The sequence below is a fragment of the Mytilus californianus genome, unplaced genomic scaffold (assembly GCF_021869535.1).
Source record: "Mytilus californianus isolate M0D057914Y unplaced genomic scaffold, xbMytCali1.0.p SCAF_6, whole genome shotgun sequence".
In the NCBI taxonomy this organism is placed as follows: domain Eukaryota; kingdom Metazoa; phylum Mollusca; class Bivalvia; order Mytilida; family Mytilidae; genus Mytilus; species Mytilus californianus.
The window spans coordinates 61,976,785-61,994,974 of NW_026262712.1; the positions used below are offsets into that span (position 1 = coordinate 61,976,785).

Consider the following 18,190-nt stretch of genomic DNA (forward strand, 5'->3'; position numbering starts at 1 on the left):
AAAAGGTCTTGAATTATTGACAAGCACATAATTTCATTTGTTTCAAACGCTAGATATAAAGTAAAATTTAGTAGGGGATCTGGTTGATCATATTGCAGCTTGAGACAAAAGATAAAAATAAGGCAGTTGATAAACTCTTCAGTCATTTTAATACATTCTACTTTTATCTGTACTATAAAGTGATGAAAACATACATATTTTCATTTAATATAGGTTATATTTCATCAAACTGTTTTACTAAAGTAATCGAAATGTAATCGAAAAGTAATTGATGATTACATCATAATTTTTGCTGTAATCGATTAATTAATTAATTACGATTACATGTAATCGAAGATGTCTTCGATTACAGATTACTGTCGATTACTGGAAAAAATGTAATCAATTACAATCTATTACGATTACAGATTACATTGTTCTCCATTTCTCTTATTCAATTTTCCTCTATGAAAATTTCATAACAGTAAAAACAGTATGAATATAATTTTTCCTGAGACTGAATAATTGATACAAAAGATAATTAAAACTTTAATAAAATGTTCACTGATGAGTAATATGACATACAAAAACAATAGGCTAGCTGTTTGAGACAATACAATAATAAGCAAAACGCTATGAATATCATACTATTTGTGATGTTATTAATATTGTGCTCATATTTGCGGATTAAATAAAATAACCACTTTTCATGTTAATTTAACTTTTCTGCTGCGTACAATTATTCAATCCCCTACAAAACAGTTCAGTGCATAAATAATTCCATCCACCAGACATCTTCCTTCAATTGGTAGAGAATACATTTTTGCAATTTGTTCTTCAAACATCTTCCTCTATATAGTTGATATGACAGAGCTATGTACATGAATGGATAAAGCAGGTGTTTATTTTGACAAAAAAATACTATTTTTTCTACATTTTTCCCTAATCCTTCAGTGTAGGTTGTTGCAATTACACAATTGTGTTCTTGTGCATCTATGATTGTACTCCATTTTGTGTACAGCCATTTTGTAGAAATTTCCTATTTTCTTTTTCCAGGTAAGCACACATTTCATTTCACATTAATCCAATTAGCACACAATGTAGAAAAGTATTAACCTTAAGTTTCCTCTTCTGTATTGATCTGTTGATGATCATGAAAACCAAGAAGTCTCTGCACCTATAAATACACAAAATATAAATTGAGAAAAAAACAGCAATATGAAATAAGCTTATTTTATCATGTTTAATATGAACATTTTGAGAAGCTTAAATTTGATATTCCTACTAATCATGATTATGAGTTCTGTTATTTCAGTGCTTTGTGTCCACGACTTAATATCAGTCGTTTTAGTGCCTTGCAGTGATAATGAGTTGAGCCACTTGCAACAGTTTTTACAGTTTGTTCATGTGTTGTGCTATTTGAACCACTGTCCTAGATTATGGTTAGGTGGAGTGCTCACAGACATGATTTTTTTATTACTTGTTATTGGCTTTGAACTAATTTGGATTGTTTAAATCTTTTCATGTTGGGGTCTTTATTGGCTGACTTTTAAGGTATGGGTTTTCTCATTATCGAAGGCCGTCATTGGTCTTTAATTGCTTGCATCCACTTCATTGAACTCTGGTGGATAGATAACTCATTTACCATACCACATCTTATTTTTATAATAGTCATCATTCAAGGGCAATCACTTTTATTATATAGAAGTGGTCTTACCATTTAGGCCTTGTTGTCTTCTGTTTATGTTGTTTTGCCGATCCTTTCTACTGTACAGTTGTAATTGTTTATAGTTTTCTTTATCTTCTATATTTCTTGCCCTAAACTTAAAAAAGGTAAAAACTATAATTTAATGACAGTCACTATAACTATTATTATACATCAGTATGTGTTTTTCTATATACCATGATATAAAAAAGAATGAAATATTTGTGCTATTTCATTTCACAGACTATTTGCCAGTCAACAGTTTCAAAGACATAACCACGGTCAATAGTTTAACAAACAAACATTCCCATACTTTTTCATCGTGTTCATACTAATTTTTCAATGGACAACAATGACTTGATTAACTATTCTTCTATGATTTGTGTGCTTGACAACATTAAACTCTGAAATATTGTTAACAGTATAATCTGTATGTGTCTGTCGTCAAAATTTCAAATTAATATATTACTTACAGAAGCAATTAAAACAAGAGGCTCACAAAATGAATGTGGTCTAAGAACTTAAAAATTTCTAATTTACCTATTCAAACCGTATCATTATTATTTGCTTTTATATATAAATCAGGAATAACCAATTTAAAATGGAAAATTTTAAAGAAAACAAGAGGAAAAAAAGTAAAAAAAATCCCCCCAAATTTTTTGAACCCCCTTATGATTCATCACCCCCAAACTCAATCCCAGCCTTCCCTATGTGGTACGGTACCTTGCAGTACAATTTATTGTCCTAAAACTAGCAAAATGCTTTTTTTTTTGCCCCTAATTCCTAAAATTTTGAGGCAATTACCCCCAAAATCAATCCCAGCCTTCCCTTTGTGGTATGGTACCTTGCAGTACAATTTCAGAGAAATCCATACACTTGAACACAAGTTATTGTCTGGAAACTAGAAAAATGCTTATTTTTGGCCCCTTATTCCTAAACATTTTGGGCAATTACCCCCAAAATCAATTCCGGGTTATCCTTTGTGATATGGAACCTTGTAGTACAATTTCAGAAAGATCCATACACTTACACACAAGTTATTGTCATGAAACTAGAAAAATGCTTGTTTTTTACCCCTTTTTTTTGGCCCCTAATTCCTAAAATTTTGAGGCAATTACCCCCAAAATCAATCCCAGCATTCCCTTTGTGATATGGAATCTTGTGGTACAATGTCAGAGAGATCCATACACTAACACACAAGTTATGTCCGGAAGTTACAAAAATGCTTATTTTTGGCCCCTAATTCCTTAACTGTTGGTACCATAACCCCCAAAATCAATCCCAACCTTCATTTTGTGGTATTGAACCTTAAGGTAAAATTTTATCGAGATCCATTAACTTCAAAAGTTAGAGTGTGAAAACCAATGTGTCTTTGGACGACGATGACGCCGCCAACGTCAACGTCATACCAATATTTTGACCACAAAATAAAAACTGCAGTTTCCTTAAAATTACCAATCTAGTGGCAGCAACCCAACAATGGATTGTTAGATTCATCTGAAAATTTAATGGCTGATAGAACTTGACATAATGAACAATTTTACCTCACATAAGATTTGCTCTAAATGCTTTAGTGTTTGAGATATAATCCAAAAACTGCATTTTACCCCTATGTTCTATTTTTAGACATGGCAGCCATGTTTATTGATGAAACAGAAAATGAAACACAAGCTTTATTCTAAATACCCTAAGGATCATTCAGCCTCAGTTTGGTTGGAATTGGTTCAGTAGTTTCAGAGGAGAAGATTTTTTAAAGTTGGAAAACATGATAAACAAATTGTGTAAAATTGTCATTAAAGTGCAATAACTCCTTAAGAGGTCCATTGACAATTTTGGTTATAGAAACTTATTTGTAGATCTTACTTTGCTGAACATTTTTGCTGTTTACAGTTTATCTTTATCATTAATAATATTAAAGATAATAACCAAAAACTGCAAATATTTCTTGAAATTACCAATTAAGTGACAGCAACCCAACAATCATGACAATGGGTTATTACATTCATCAGAAAATTTCAGGGCTGATAGAACTTTGAATACCTAATGAACAAATAACTCTGTGTCAGATTTGCTCTAAATGCTTTGGGTTTTGAGATAAAAGCCAAAAACTGCATTTACCCCTATGTTCTTATTTAGCCATGACAACCATGTAACAAAACACAAACTTTATTGTAAATACCCTAAAGATCATTCAGCTTAAGTTTGGTAGGAATTGGTTCAGTAGAGGAGAAGATGTATGAAATAGTTTACACCCGACGGACGCCAATGGTTGACGAAAAACAACGACAGACGACGACGGACGCCAAGTGATGGCAAAATTGCACTGTTCCTTCGGAACGATGAGCAAAAAGGCAAATTTAAAAAATTGCGCTGGCTCTATCCAAAAGAGATTTTAACAGTGTAGTGTACTACTTTTGGGACAGGACATATTAACATAATAGAAAAATCTATAAGCTATAACTCAAAATATGGACAATTTTATGTTTAAAGGGTCTTTAATTTAGTTTGACAACTTCACAGACATACTATTATTTGACCTTTTCAAACTATACCAAATCACTACTTAGGCCCCAAAAAATATATGTCTGTTTAAGGTTACATACTTTAAAAAAAAGGCTAGGTAGGTCGGTATTTCCATTTTATTTTATTTTTTCATTTTATTTTTTGCGACATGATTTTGAGTCATGCCGTTTCGTCTTGTCGTGGTCTGAGTTGATCCTTGGCCAATTTTACCCGTTATTTTAATGATTGGATTATTTCCCTTGGTTATTGGTTGGGGAAGAAATGGCGGCAAAGTGTTTATTTCATCACATGAGTCACGAATTTCCTAATAACAGCTGTCGTATTCACGATTGTGAACATTGGGATGTATCAGGCAATTGATTTATATTACTGGCAACACAAACTTCATTTTTGACACGAGTTCAGTTAATTTTTGCTTTTGCGACGGAAATAGAATGACTTAGGGTCGGCGCTCAAAAGGACGGTCGGTCGGGTAAACTTAAACAGACATATATTTTTGTTAGGCCTTAAGGATGTTCGCTACTCCGTTTCAAAATAACAAGCTTTTTAAAAGAATATGAATAAAGGAACTAAAAAAACAGAAAAAATGAAGGGTCCGTGTGCTTGTTTTTAAGATATAAGCCATTAAAAATTTGGCGGGAAGTGATTCTCTCTAGATTTTTCATACACTTAACACTGGCACCTTTTTCTTTCAAAAGCTATGGAAAAATAACAAGGATTTTATAAGATTTTCAAAGATGGCTTTTTAAACTATGTAATAAAAATATGAAAAGAAAAGTAGGGGTTTGCGGGCAAAATTTTTTAATGGCACTGCATGGATAAAACCAGAGGATTCCTAATATCTGGTAAAAATGTTATTCATCCGCAATAAATTTGGAAGGAGTATGAAAATAATTTGCAAGTTATACACTATATCCACACTAGAGACCTAATAGAGTAGAAATACTAATTTTAATCAAACTTGGCATGAACTAAGATTAGAGAATTATAAGACAGTTTACCTAGTTTCATGGCAATAGCATATATACATTAAAAACTATAAGTTTGAACTTTGGGTGTTAATTTTTTGCCGTTTAAAGTTTAACGTTTAACTATCAAAACTTGGGCCTACATAATTTAAATATTGCAAAAAATTGCTTTTTAAATGTCTTTATAACTATTTATATATAATTGTGTATGTCACATGAATGTACATAATGTATTTTAATGTAAAGCAGCTCAATACTCATTTGCTGTCTCAGATTTATTTCAATTCTTCAAAAGTCGAATTCGAATTTATATGAGCCTATGCCTAAAATTAGAGATTTCAAAATTAAGGGGGGGGGGGGGGGGGGGGGAAGCGGCTAATATAAAAATTCTTCATGTATATTTAAAAAATTATTTGTATTTCAAAAGGAAAGAAAGTTACTTATCTGCTTATAGCATACCATTAGGCCATGGAAGACTGAATAACATTTAAGGTCAATATATAGGCAGTAACACATTTTTACATGTATATGAAAAGGCAAACACATAAGCTAGAGGAAATAAAAATGTGTTTCTTTTTGGTAATTTGTAGGCTAAGGTGACATCATACAAGAAGTATGAGTGATTCTCAAACTAAAATAAAATAATTTCATCCCCCTACTTCATTGTACTTACTTTTTATGCATAAAAAATATAAATAAATAAATTTTAAAGTAATACATGGTCCACACTAGGAAATCTTTTTGTAAAAAATGAAAATCAATGGATGATAACTGTGTACTTGGACTAACAATTAAGATTTCACATGCTGGTTTTTTTTAAAGTCATATGGAAGTAGTCCAAATAATTATGACGCATTGCAAGGCTTTTTTCTCTCTCTCTGACGCCGTAGGAAGGAGAAGTGAGTTGACATAACATGTATGTTATCATGCAAAATCAACAGTAATGAGTATACCTTTGATTGTCATCGTCACTGCAAATGGATCATTATTACTAGGGGGAATGGAACCAATAAATTGATCGGATCCGATATGATGTTCCCAGTAACGGAGAACCTCTAACTTTGAGGTAATATTATTAGTGTCGGTGGTCTCACAAATGAATCAGGGTGAATTGCAGGTACATTAATTAGCAGAGAATAGACAATTATCAACTTGCTATTCATTATCTCGCAGTTATTTACGGTTAATTAGCTGTATATATCCCAAAACAGGTGCTCGGAGCTAGTACTAGTCTATGACTTTTAACAGGTCAGGAATAACCACCAATTGGTGGATTATACCTCAATTGACGTATAATCCACCAATTGACATATAATGGTATAGACCAATTGACGTATAATTCTTTGTTTTTCAAAGCAAATTATTCAACCAAAATGGAGCATTGTTTTCTTAAAACCATATTATTGTATGAAAACATGTCAAACATTCCTAGTTTAGTATAGTGACATAACATATTGCATTTAATCAATATTTGTATTTGCAGTTTCTTCTATTATTATCTTCTCAATTCTTGATTGGCAAATTTACCACTAATCACCTGTCAATGGACATCAATACTGTCTGTAGTCATGTGATTATGAGTACAACTCCACAGGTGAATGGAGCTCTTTGTTAATACTTGACTTTCATTATTAAAAGTCAATCATGGTCAATAGTACAGATGTTTCAACAAAAGAATTGTTGTACACATGCATTCTCAAGAGATGCAGCAGGCTTTGACAAAACTGAAACTGTCGGAGGACTCAATAATGGTCATAAAATAGGTTGTAAGTTGCAAAATGATGCTCCTATCTCACACTAGAATTTTATAACAAAAAACTTGCATTATACGTCAATTGGTCTATACCAATATATGTCAATTGGTGGATTATACGTCAATTGAGGTATAATCCACCAATTGGTGGTTATTCCTGACCTGTTTAAGTAACAATTATATTTATATTTATATTCACAATCAGTGGCGGATCGAAGGGGGATGGGGTCCGGGGGTTTGATTCCCCTTTTCGTGAACGATCATTGCATTTAATCAGAGACATATATGTCTCTGATTTAATGGAGACATATATTTCAGTGGCGGATCCAGAACTTTTTGTAAAAAGGGGGGGGGGGGGGGGGGGGCGCTGACTGATCTAAGGGGGGCCCGCTCCAGTCATGCTTCAGTGATTCACTATATAATCAACCAAATTTTTCCCATCAAAGGGGGGGCCCAGGCCCCCCTGGATCTGCCTATGTATTAAGACCCCCTTTATCCTGGCTAGAATCGCCCCTGATATTACATGTAAATCAAGTCCCGGGTTAATTACTGTTAGCATAATAGCATAACGGTAATCACAAAGAGTGTGGTAATTTTAAAAAGGACGAGGAATTATAAATATACAATTCTTGAAGAGGGGGAGAGTGCACTTCACCAGAGATGTATATATGTCTCTGACTTCACGATGATCGAAAAAAAAGTGCCTTGCATGATATTTTCATCATCTTGTCTGAAACAGTCTGAATAATGAGCTTCAAGGAGAAGCGCGAAAATAAGTCATGTGAAATACTAACGTTGTACGGACAAACCCTTAAATCCCTCAATGTTATGTCAAATGAATTATAGCGAGGAAAAGTAAATTTAATTTAATATCAAAACTAAATATTTGTTATATTTCGCTCCTGATTTCTCAAGAAATCATAGAATCAATCAATGTATAAATTTCAATTATGCATGTCTGTGTGAGATCCATTTCATGAGAGCAAGGATTTCTATAAAATCCTTGATGGGACCCTTTATATATATATGTCTCTGATACAGTTTTCTATTTTCCCCGGAAAAAATTTAAAAAATATATATATATATAATCTTTTGGGAAATAATCCGATTTTGTTGAATTATTTCCTTTCATAATTATGATAAATCCTTTTAGTTCTTCAATTTTAAATTAAAATAAATATTTCATTTTGATCTAACGACAAACTTTTTAAATTGTAGTGGCATGGTCATTCAACTGATTAGTTGCACGGCTGATTACCAGTTTACTGGTGACCCAGTAATTTTCCATATGACAGTGGCGTGTACCCTTGGGGTGTGTATAACTTATTTTGAATACCTTAATTTTCTGGGGAACATCCTGTCCACGTGTAATACTTAGTATATATTGCAACAGATGACATTAAACAAATTTTCTTTGTAGCATCGGTGTCCATTTCATGTTCAACCACTCAAAATTTTCACAAAAAAGATAATATAATAAAATCATTAAAAAAAAGATTAAAAAAACACTAGCAAATAAACTTCGCAATGAGTAAACGGGGATTTGTGTTTTAAAGGGCTTATTTCCAGTGAATATATTTAATACTAGATAACTAGACCTGAGATAACTTTTTTTTGTAATATATATTTTATTATTTTCATATCATTCTCAAATCTCGATCATCTTAAATAAAGATGTATAAAAAATAATTTTGTTATAACTCATAAATATATGGTTAATCATAATTGTTACAAATTATAAAATGGTAAGTCAATGCCTGATGTGCCGCCGTCTGTTGCAAAACAACGATTTAATCTTTTAAATGAAAGACGTGCACTGCCTTCATCGGAATAGAGGAAAGTCCACCTAGTGTACATTAAAAAGTATCCGTTTGTTATGCTGAAAAAAAAAGAGATCATCATAAACTTTTTAGCAGACCTTCTCGTGTAAAAAAAACAAACTTTTAACTGAATTAAACAAAAAATTATCAAACAAAACTCATTAGAAAACTCATAGTAACATTTTGTTTAGACCTGAGATAACTTATAGTAAGATTATTTATATAGAACAATAAAAAAAAATGTCCAATCTGATACACGTACCTATAATCTGGGACTATTATACTAACTATTTTTTTAGTATAATAGTCCCAGCTATAATGTACAAAATTTTGAACAGCTTCAAATATATGGCCTTATCTTAGGTAATATATCATATTTGTATCAGTTATTGCTGAACGTGTAACCAAATTAAAATGAAGAAATAGGCTCGAAACCGCATTTTTTAAAGATATTTTTTTCAATCCCAAAATAGATAATAGATATGCAGATGAATTAAAGTCCCGATGAGAAGATTCACTTTCTTTTCTACCGAAGTAAATAAATTAACAAAGATTTAGGATATCAATCAATTATTAAATTCATCAATTTATTAAATTTGAACATGTGAACCAAACAACGAAAAAAAATAAACGGGAAATTGGCTATACCTTTTTGGTATTAGCCATGAAGCCATGTATGTACCAGCCATTTTAACTTATTGTTTTCTTAACCTTTAAAGAATACATTTTAAAATGAACTAAGTTTATTTATAGTAGTTCAAGAAAAATATATATATATATTAAAAAGTTTTAAATTTTGTCCATGCTGTACATAAAATAGGAAAAAAAAAAAATAAGGCTGAAAATGCACCAAATATTTATATTCAATATGAATATTCACATTTTGTCTATTACAACATTTTTTGAACAACTTGTTGTTGTAATAGACAAAATGTGAATATTCATATTGAATATAAATATTTGGTGCATTTTCAGTCTTATTTTTTTTCCTATATATATTATATGGCCTTCCAAATACCGTTTCGATCCCTAACATCACTGAAGAGACATTAAATGTCGAAATCCGGATATGGTGTACAAATTTTTGCACCTCATGTTTGCGGTATACCATCTTTTCCGTAAGTTTATTGTTTTCTGTTTGGTATTTAATTAATATGTAAGATCCATTTTTTTACATCTGGTGATCAATTTATTTGGCAATAGCCAATGGCAGTCAGCAGGGTTTAAGAGCATCAGTTGTTCGACCTGTTAGTCAAATGCGTTTTGTTAAAATATACTTTTTCACTTTTTGGTCTTTTGGAAAATGTTGTTTGTGCTGTATTTAGACCCCTCTACCAAGAAATTTGTTTTACATGCACACGTATAAAAATTGCGGTTTTTATCCAACGCAATCATAGGTTTGAACCAGGCCATAATCTTGCCGGCGAAATGACGATTTAAGTCGCCAAAGAATTTTGAAAATCGCTAAATCTCGCCGGCCGACTGACTTCATAGCGAAGTCAAATCGCTACCAAAATCGGTAAAAGGGAGACAACTTGTGATTGACAAGTCTCACAGGTAAAAAAAATGGCGGCTGACAAGGAAAATCGAGATTTTCGAAACGACCCAGGACTAATACTGTCAACGATCAAATTAAATAAATACAACGGCGACTTTGAACATCCTCGGATATAACTTTCAAAACTGTCCAAACGGAAAACTGACCGTCTGTTTAAGTTATCATTTTACGATAATTTTCATCTGAGGATGTTGCGTAATCACTCAGCTGATTTGTTTTATTTTTACAACTTACACAAGTCGATCAAGTTTACTATTCGGTAGGTAAAAGGTTGAAATTAACGGTAGATTTATTATATTGATTGAATAAAAATTGAAATATAAAAGGTAGAAAGACTGCTGATGGATATTGTGATGGCAAACGTACGACACTCGACCAGGTTGTGATCAGCAGTGGATTGTTTCTCACGACCATTTCGTTGATATGGATGATATTTTTAAAAAAATGATAGAAATTAGCTCTTTGTCGGATAATTAATATGCGATTGAAAAATTTTCATTTATAGACTTGCAATCTTTAACGATAATCTCAATTTACAACTAACATAATGTCCTGGACATTCAATAATGTTTTACAAAATAATGACAAGTGGTGATATAAATAAAATTTCCAGTCATTTGAAATTCAACAGGAAAACTGGGAGTTATATTTTTTCTGGACTTTTTAAAATAAATTGAGGCAGATGCACATGAATTTAATGCATCATAATCATGATAATATTACTAGGTTACTCCCTCATGTCCCAATCAACAAATTTTATTTAGAACACAATGGTATCAATAAATAAATAACAACTATATATTGTCTAAACCTTTTTATTAAGAACTTTCTATATATACATTGTGTACAATAACATATGAAAAAACTTCAAGTATATCTTTTATTGAATATAAAACAATTTCCTTAGTGATAAGCATGAAAACACGATGCAACCGAAACGGTAATGGAATCTCACTTCTCCAAGAAATTGACCACTTCTCCCTTCTCTCTCTCTTGGAAGGAGAAGTCACTTCTCCCTCTTCAAAATCCTAGATTAGGCCCTGGTTTGAACGTTGTTTTCAATTTAGACGTGTATATATATATATATATATACATATATATTAGATAACTCTTTCCTTTATATTCAATGGAACAAGAAGCGAATTCGTTAGCGAACTAGAGTAACTATAGAAGTAGCGTCGTTATAGGTCTTCTTCTGACCGGCAATAAATCCTTAGCAGTAATGATAGTGGAACGTCCATTGGGTTGTGCTCAGACACGTCCGAATGGGGACGCTGAATCCTTGCAACAACTCTTCAAGTGGACTATAAGTAGCCTGGTATTAGGCCAATTTTCTGTCCATCCTTTTTCGTTGGCAGTCGAAATTTTTCGACCGTATCACGGGCGGTCTCAATTACAAGACCTACATGTACCTATCATATATTATTCGGTACGTCAGACACACCCGACATTAATCAACCAAAAACTCAATATTTTACAGTAGGGAATGAATATCTCCAGATGAAGATTACATTATGACGTATGTTTTTTTTTTAAAGACCAACAAATCGATTTTTATCACCAAATTTGTCTTTGCTGAGATTAACACTAAAAAAGTATAACAAAACGTTACGATTGAAAACTCACAGTTCAGTTTTTAAGATATTTTTTTCTTTGGAAACTAACAGACTAATTTTCAAAAAGTTTTTTTCTTGAACCATTATTTATGAAAACGAATTGTAAACAAAAGTTATTCTCAAATATTAATAATGATCAATGATTGTAAAGAAAAAAATCCATCATAGTAGTTTGTTAATTTACTGGCTCCATGGTGTTAAACATGTCACCTTTCTTTTACAAATAACTGATTAAAAATATGAAGCCTTTACTGTAAAATAAATCATTCTAATAAAAATAAATTCATCCAGATTTTTCTCTCATAACCTTTCAACAGTTATTGTAAACTTATTTATTCGAACTATAATAGTCCTATGACTTACTGTCCGTTTACCAATATTTATACTTTGTAAAATGTTTTCATATTCATTGATCATTAACTTCATGTTTTGCGAATACTTATAAGGGGGTAATTATTATAGTCAGTAATAGCTAACAATTTATCTAAAGAAAACGAGATGCTATATTCAAATTCTGAGATATGAATCTAGTTCTTTAAAAAAAAATTCTTCACAACAAAAATTCTACACTTTCATTTATCTGGGTCTTTTTGTCTCCGCTTCGAAGCCGCCATCCCGTACCAGACATATTTATTCGTTTGGCAATATACAATCATGTAAGCAATATACAACAGGCAGTAGATCTGAATTTGTAAATTGTTATTTTGGATTTTACCTGATTAGGACGTGTCTCGTTAAATTTTCTAATAAACTTACACACACATAATCTGACTTTTAATCGTAATGTTATGAGATCTATAAGGCCTAGTTGCATGCAAGTCTTTACAAATTATATATTTTGGTATGCTATAGTTGTTTTTATAGACTATTTGTCATTTGGTCGTTTTTTTTTTGTTGTTGTTTTTTTAGTTTTTGACATGGCGTTGACTCGAGTTTGATATATTATGCATCTTTTGTGCTGTATTTAACAATTATTTACAAGCATGCTGCAAGTTTACACATTCATCACTCACTATACCGCATCTAAATATAGCTTTATTGTAAAAAAAATAAGGAGATGTAGTATGATTGGTGATGAGACAACTATCAACCAGAATTTAAAATACCTTATATAAGCAATTGTGACTTACTTTCTTTACTCAGAGTGATCGTAAATTAATCAGATAAGCTGGAGGAGGGGTGGGGGCTTCATATAGACCCATATTAAATGAAAAGAAATTAGCATTAGCTTTTTGTGATAAATATATAATAAACTCACAGTAACAGAAATAGCTCTTGAAAGCTCTGTCAGATCCCGGCACTTTTAACTGTTTTTTGACACGTGCTAAAAAATGCAGCACCTGGTTACAAGGGCTTATTTGACAAATTATCATCTTTCGTAATTTAAGTTATAAAATCTAAATTTTAAGTGATCTAAAATGTTCATGACTAACGAGTATTTTCACTTGTACGATTTTTCTGTGAAATGAGTCTAAGAGTATATACATGTATATCAGGATACTGACTGCATAGTAAAATATTTATGTACCATTAGTTGCGACTCATTTTGGTCTTTTAAGTAAGTTTCCTTCCCCTGCATTACTTGATCGCTTTTGTAAAAAATAAACAGCACAACAACAACAGCACTCGACGTCAGTATTGTACCAAAAAATTAAAAAAATATTCAAAAAGAAGGCTCATAAAATTCAAATATTGGTAAGCACACACTAACTTGTCACTACAGACATGCTCTTTTTGTTAATGCGCCAAACTCGTTTCGTCCACAGGACGATGTCGATGGTGGGGAAAACCTAGTCCAAATAATTATGACGTCTTGCAAGGCTATTTAGGCGTCCCAGAAAAAAAAATAGCCTTGCCAGACGTCATAATTATTGGGACTAGGGAAAAACCAACAAATCATTAGTTCCCCAAATGAGTATCCTAGTTTAAAGTTTTTTTTTTAATATATACATGATTTAGCTATTTCATATTGGAATAGCACATATTCATGAAAAATCAACAAATGATCTGAAAGTCCGAAAGATGAATATAGTCCTCTGACTTCACAAACTTGGAAACAGTTGTGATGTTGCTTCGCTGAGCTATAGATAACCGTACGACCATCAAAAATGAGCAAAATTCACACCATATAGACATAGGTGCTTGAGGACAGGAGTCGAGATTCACGTTGATAGTAAAGTAAACATGCATATTAAGAGTAAAAATATGGTATATTAGTATGTATATGGTACAAATAAGTGATATATATTGAAAAATCTAAGATTTATGATAATAAGGGGGAGGGACTATTGGGGGGGGGGGGGGCTCAAAACAGGATCCTGTCCTCAAGCACCTATGCATATAGAAAGCTGTAAATATAATAAAAGGCCTCGAAATGACAAATGTAAAACAAATCAACAAGAAGCCTAACATTTATAATTGAATTTAAAATAGAATTGAAAATAGAAATGGGGAATGTGTCAGAGAGACAACAACCTGCCCAAAGAGCAGATAACAGTCCGTCACTAATGTGACTTCAATGCAGCGAGAAAATCCCACAGCCTGAGGCGTGCTTCAGCTGGCTCCTTAACAAAAATGTATACTAGTTCAGTGATAATGGACGTCATACTAAACTCCGAAATATATAAAAGAAACTAAAATTAAAAATCATACAAAACTGACAAATGCCACATATAGGCTCCTGACTTGGGACAGGTGCAAACATATGGTGGGGTTAAAAGCCTATATACTGTAAATTTCAGAAATTGTTGCATGCATTTATTAATATTGCCAATTAAATAAATCATGATAATTTCCCTTTCAATTTAAAAAAAAAAATTCTGATTTAAGTTTTTATTGTATATTGAGACTTTGGATAGTCTCAAGAATGCTTTCACCAATTTTTATGAAACTTTGGTGAATTGATTTTATATATTGACATAAACTCCCTTTACATTTTTATGACCCATAGTCATGTGATAGTGGGTCAACCCTTGACCGTCTGTCCGTCTGTCCCAAAGTCATTGGTTTTTGTTCTCTAATTTAGTTTGCCTCAACCAAATGTTATAAAACTTTTTCAAAAGCTTATTACCACAATACTCAGATCAAGTGTGAATTTTGGTGGTGTCAGTGTTACCGTTCTAGAGTTATACCCCTTTACAAATGGAAAAATTGCTGAATTTTTGGTTTCCGGCTCTCTATCTTTAACTTTAGTTTGCCTCAACCAAATGTTATGAAACTTGCACACAATGCTTATTACCACAAAAAACAGTTTGAATTTTGGTGGTGTCACTTTTACCGACTCAGTCTGTTCTAGAGTTATGTCCTTTACAAATGGAAAAAATGATGAATTTTACGTTTCCGTCCTCTAAATTAAGTTTGCCTCAACCAAATTTTATTAAACTTTAACGCAATACTTTTTACCACAAAATCAGATCAAGTTATAATTTTAGTAGTATAAATTTTACCGTTCTTCAGTTATCTTCCTTTATAACTTTATATGATATGCAAGCCGGAGTATCATCCCCTATTTATTTTTATATAAGATGCAGAGTTATGGAATTTTAGTTGTTGGAAAATTGTTTAAAATTGTCCATTTTCACACTTTGGAAGGTTTTAGAATTGTATTTGTTCAGAAATCACGGCCTTAAACTAACAAAATGTATATACACTTGCAATATCCCTTAAAATGGAGCCAAATTATTTTCATGTTTTGTTTCAATGAATACCACTCTGTGTGCATGTCCTTTTTTAGCTCATCTGGCTCGAAAGGCCAAGTGAGCTTTTCTCATCACTTGGCGTCCGCCGTCGTCCGTTGCCGTTGTTAACTTTTTACATTTTGAACTTCTAGAGAACCACTGAATTCCTTATGAGGTGCTGACCAAGAGTTGTTACTTTGTTGCCGATCTATCATCCAAGATGGCCGGGAGCGGGGGACTTAGTTTAAGATAGGACCCTATAGGAAATACATACAAATGTCTTCTTTTAGAGAACCACTGAATGGAATGAAACCAAACATAGCATGAATGTTCCTTATGAGGTGTTGACCAAGTGTTGTTACTCTGTAGCTGATGCATCATCCAAGACGGCCGCCAGCGGAGTAGGACAATATTAAACCAAATATGGCCTCAATCATTATTAAAGTATCTGTTATGATTTTTATCTTTTTTATATGATTTCAAAAACCCAAATAGAGTCAGGTGAGCGACACAGGCTCTTTAGAGCCTGTAGTTTTGTTTTTTGTAGGTGGGTGGGGGGGGGTCTTAGTTGCGCAGTGCTCAGAGTTTTTCTATAATGTAGTTGATCATTAAAATTCATTTAAAGCATAAACCCAAACTAAAAGGGCAACAAGCTTATCAAGCACTCATGGTACAGCTTTTTATTAAATACGTATTGATATATACATTAAACAGCAAAATAATTATTGATGCAAGATGTCATTAAATAATAATTTTTACTCTTTTTATGTGTAGGACAAGAACTATAGAAGATGCAGAGAAATTATAAACAGCAGAAATGATAGGCAATTTAAAATTTGCAGAAGTTAACAAAACCTAAATGGTAAGTAAACTCATCATAGATACCAGGATTAAATTTTGTATTTACGCCAGACGCACGTTTCGTCTACAAAACACTCATCAGTGATGCTCGATAAGACTCATAAGGCCACTTTTATAAAAGTTATTGCCCTTGAAAGATGATTATCATGATTATTATAAAAATAAAAAGATGTGGCATATTAAATATGAAAACTATTGATCATGGCTCTAAGAAAGCAATTATAGGCCAGTGACGGCCTTCAATAATGAGAAAGTCCATACCCTATTGTCAAAGTAGTCAGCTATAAAAGGCCCTCAGACGAAAAATTGAAATAATCCCAACTGTAGAACTAATTGCCCAGTTTACAACAAAACAAATTAAAAAAAAATAAATATGACAGATATGAAACAACAACAACCACTAAATTTGAGTGTCAGAATAAACTACAGGCTCCGAATTTGGGACAGGCACAATCAGAATATGGCAAGGTTATATAAAAATAAGAAGATGTGGCATGATTGCCAATAAGACAACTCTTCACCAGACAACAAATGACATACCGGTAGATTTCCTGCAAAAAAATAAACAGTCCGGACTAAGCAGGAAATTTATACCTTTCTCTTAATCGAAAAGACACAAAGATCTGTTAGTACTCACAGCTACTGACAGCTAGTTAAAAATCAATAAAAACTAATACATGTAATAAAAAAATCAGGTTTGTGAGCACTCAACCCTACCTTAACCTTGGACAGTGGTTTATCAGCTCAACATATAAAGAACAAACTGTAAAAATAACCGTTGCAATTGCCTCAACTCGAAAGATTGATAAAATGCACAAAATCAACTACCGGGGTAATATAAAAACCCATAGACAAAAGGCACGGAATTAAGAGAACTCACAAGTCATGCAAGTAAGAAAGGAAATATTCTTAAAATGTTCATAAACATGACAAAATAAGCTTTTTTATTGCTGTTTCTCTCTCCATTTATAACATTTTATTTGTTTATTTTGTGTATTTATAGGTGATCAGACAGCTTGGTTTTCATGATCAATAGGTCAATACTGAAGAGGAAACTGAAAGTTGATATCTATCTACATGGTGCCCATATTGGATTAATGTGAAATGGAATGTGTGCTTTCCTGCAAAAAAGAAATAGAAAATTTCATCATAATCACATGATAATGGCTATAAACAAAATGGAGTTCTATCATAGATGCAGAAAAACACAATTGTATAAATGCAACAACATATTATATATATTCGTCGAAAGAAGGGAGAAATGAAGAAAAAAATAGTATTTTGTTGTTGAAAGGAACACCAGCTTTATCCACTCATTTACATCACTCCCTCATATCAAATATACTGAAGAAGATCTTCAAAGAACAAATTGCAAAAATGTTTTCTCTAAGAATTGAAGGAAATTGTTTAGTGAATGGAATAATTTATGTTATGAACTTTTACGTAGTGAATTGAATAACTGTACACAGCAGCTGAAACAGAGGAAAATTAAAATTTACAAGAAAAGTGTTTATTTTATTATTTAATTTGCAAATATGAACGCATTCTTAAGAACTCCACAAATGGTATGACATTCAAATTGGTTGCTTATTAATGTATACAATTGAAACAATAACAAAGAAAACAGAATACTTTGCTACAAAAAATATTTTAAAAATCAAAGTTAAAGTCATATAAAGTATGTACAATACCTTGACCTAAACAGTCAGACTCACTATATTGTTTTTGTA

At 32.1% G+C, this 18,190-nt stretch overlaps 1 protein-coding gene and 1 long non-coding RNA gene across 3 annotated transcripts in view; one reads left to right on the forward strand and one right to left on the reverse strand.

Annotated features, from left to right (window-relative positions):
• Positions 1-18,190, forward strand: part of LOC127704730 (diablo IAP-binding mitochondrial protein-like) — a 40,632-nt gene that overhangs the window by 9,058 nt on the left and 13,384 nt on the right. The window lies entirely within an intron of this gene.
• On the reverse strand, positions 516-6,199 carry LOC127704742 (uncharacterized). The gene is made up of 3 exons (XR_007983469.1): positions 6,129-6,199; positions 1,697-1,802; positions 516-1,156 (listed from the first exon to the last, which is right to left on the reverse strand). It is a non-coding gene; the product is annotated as an uncharacterized LOC127704742 (long non-coding RNA).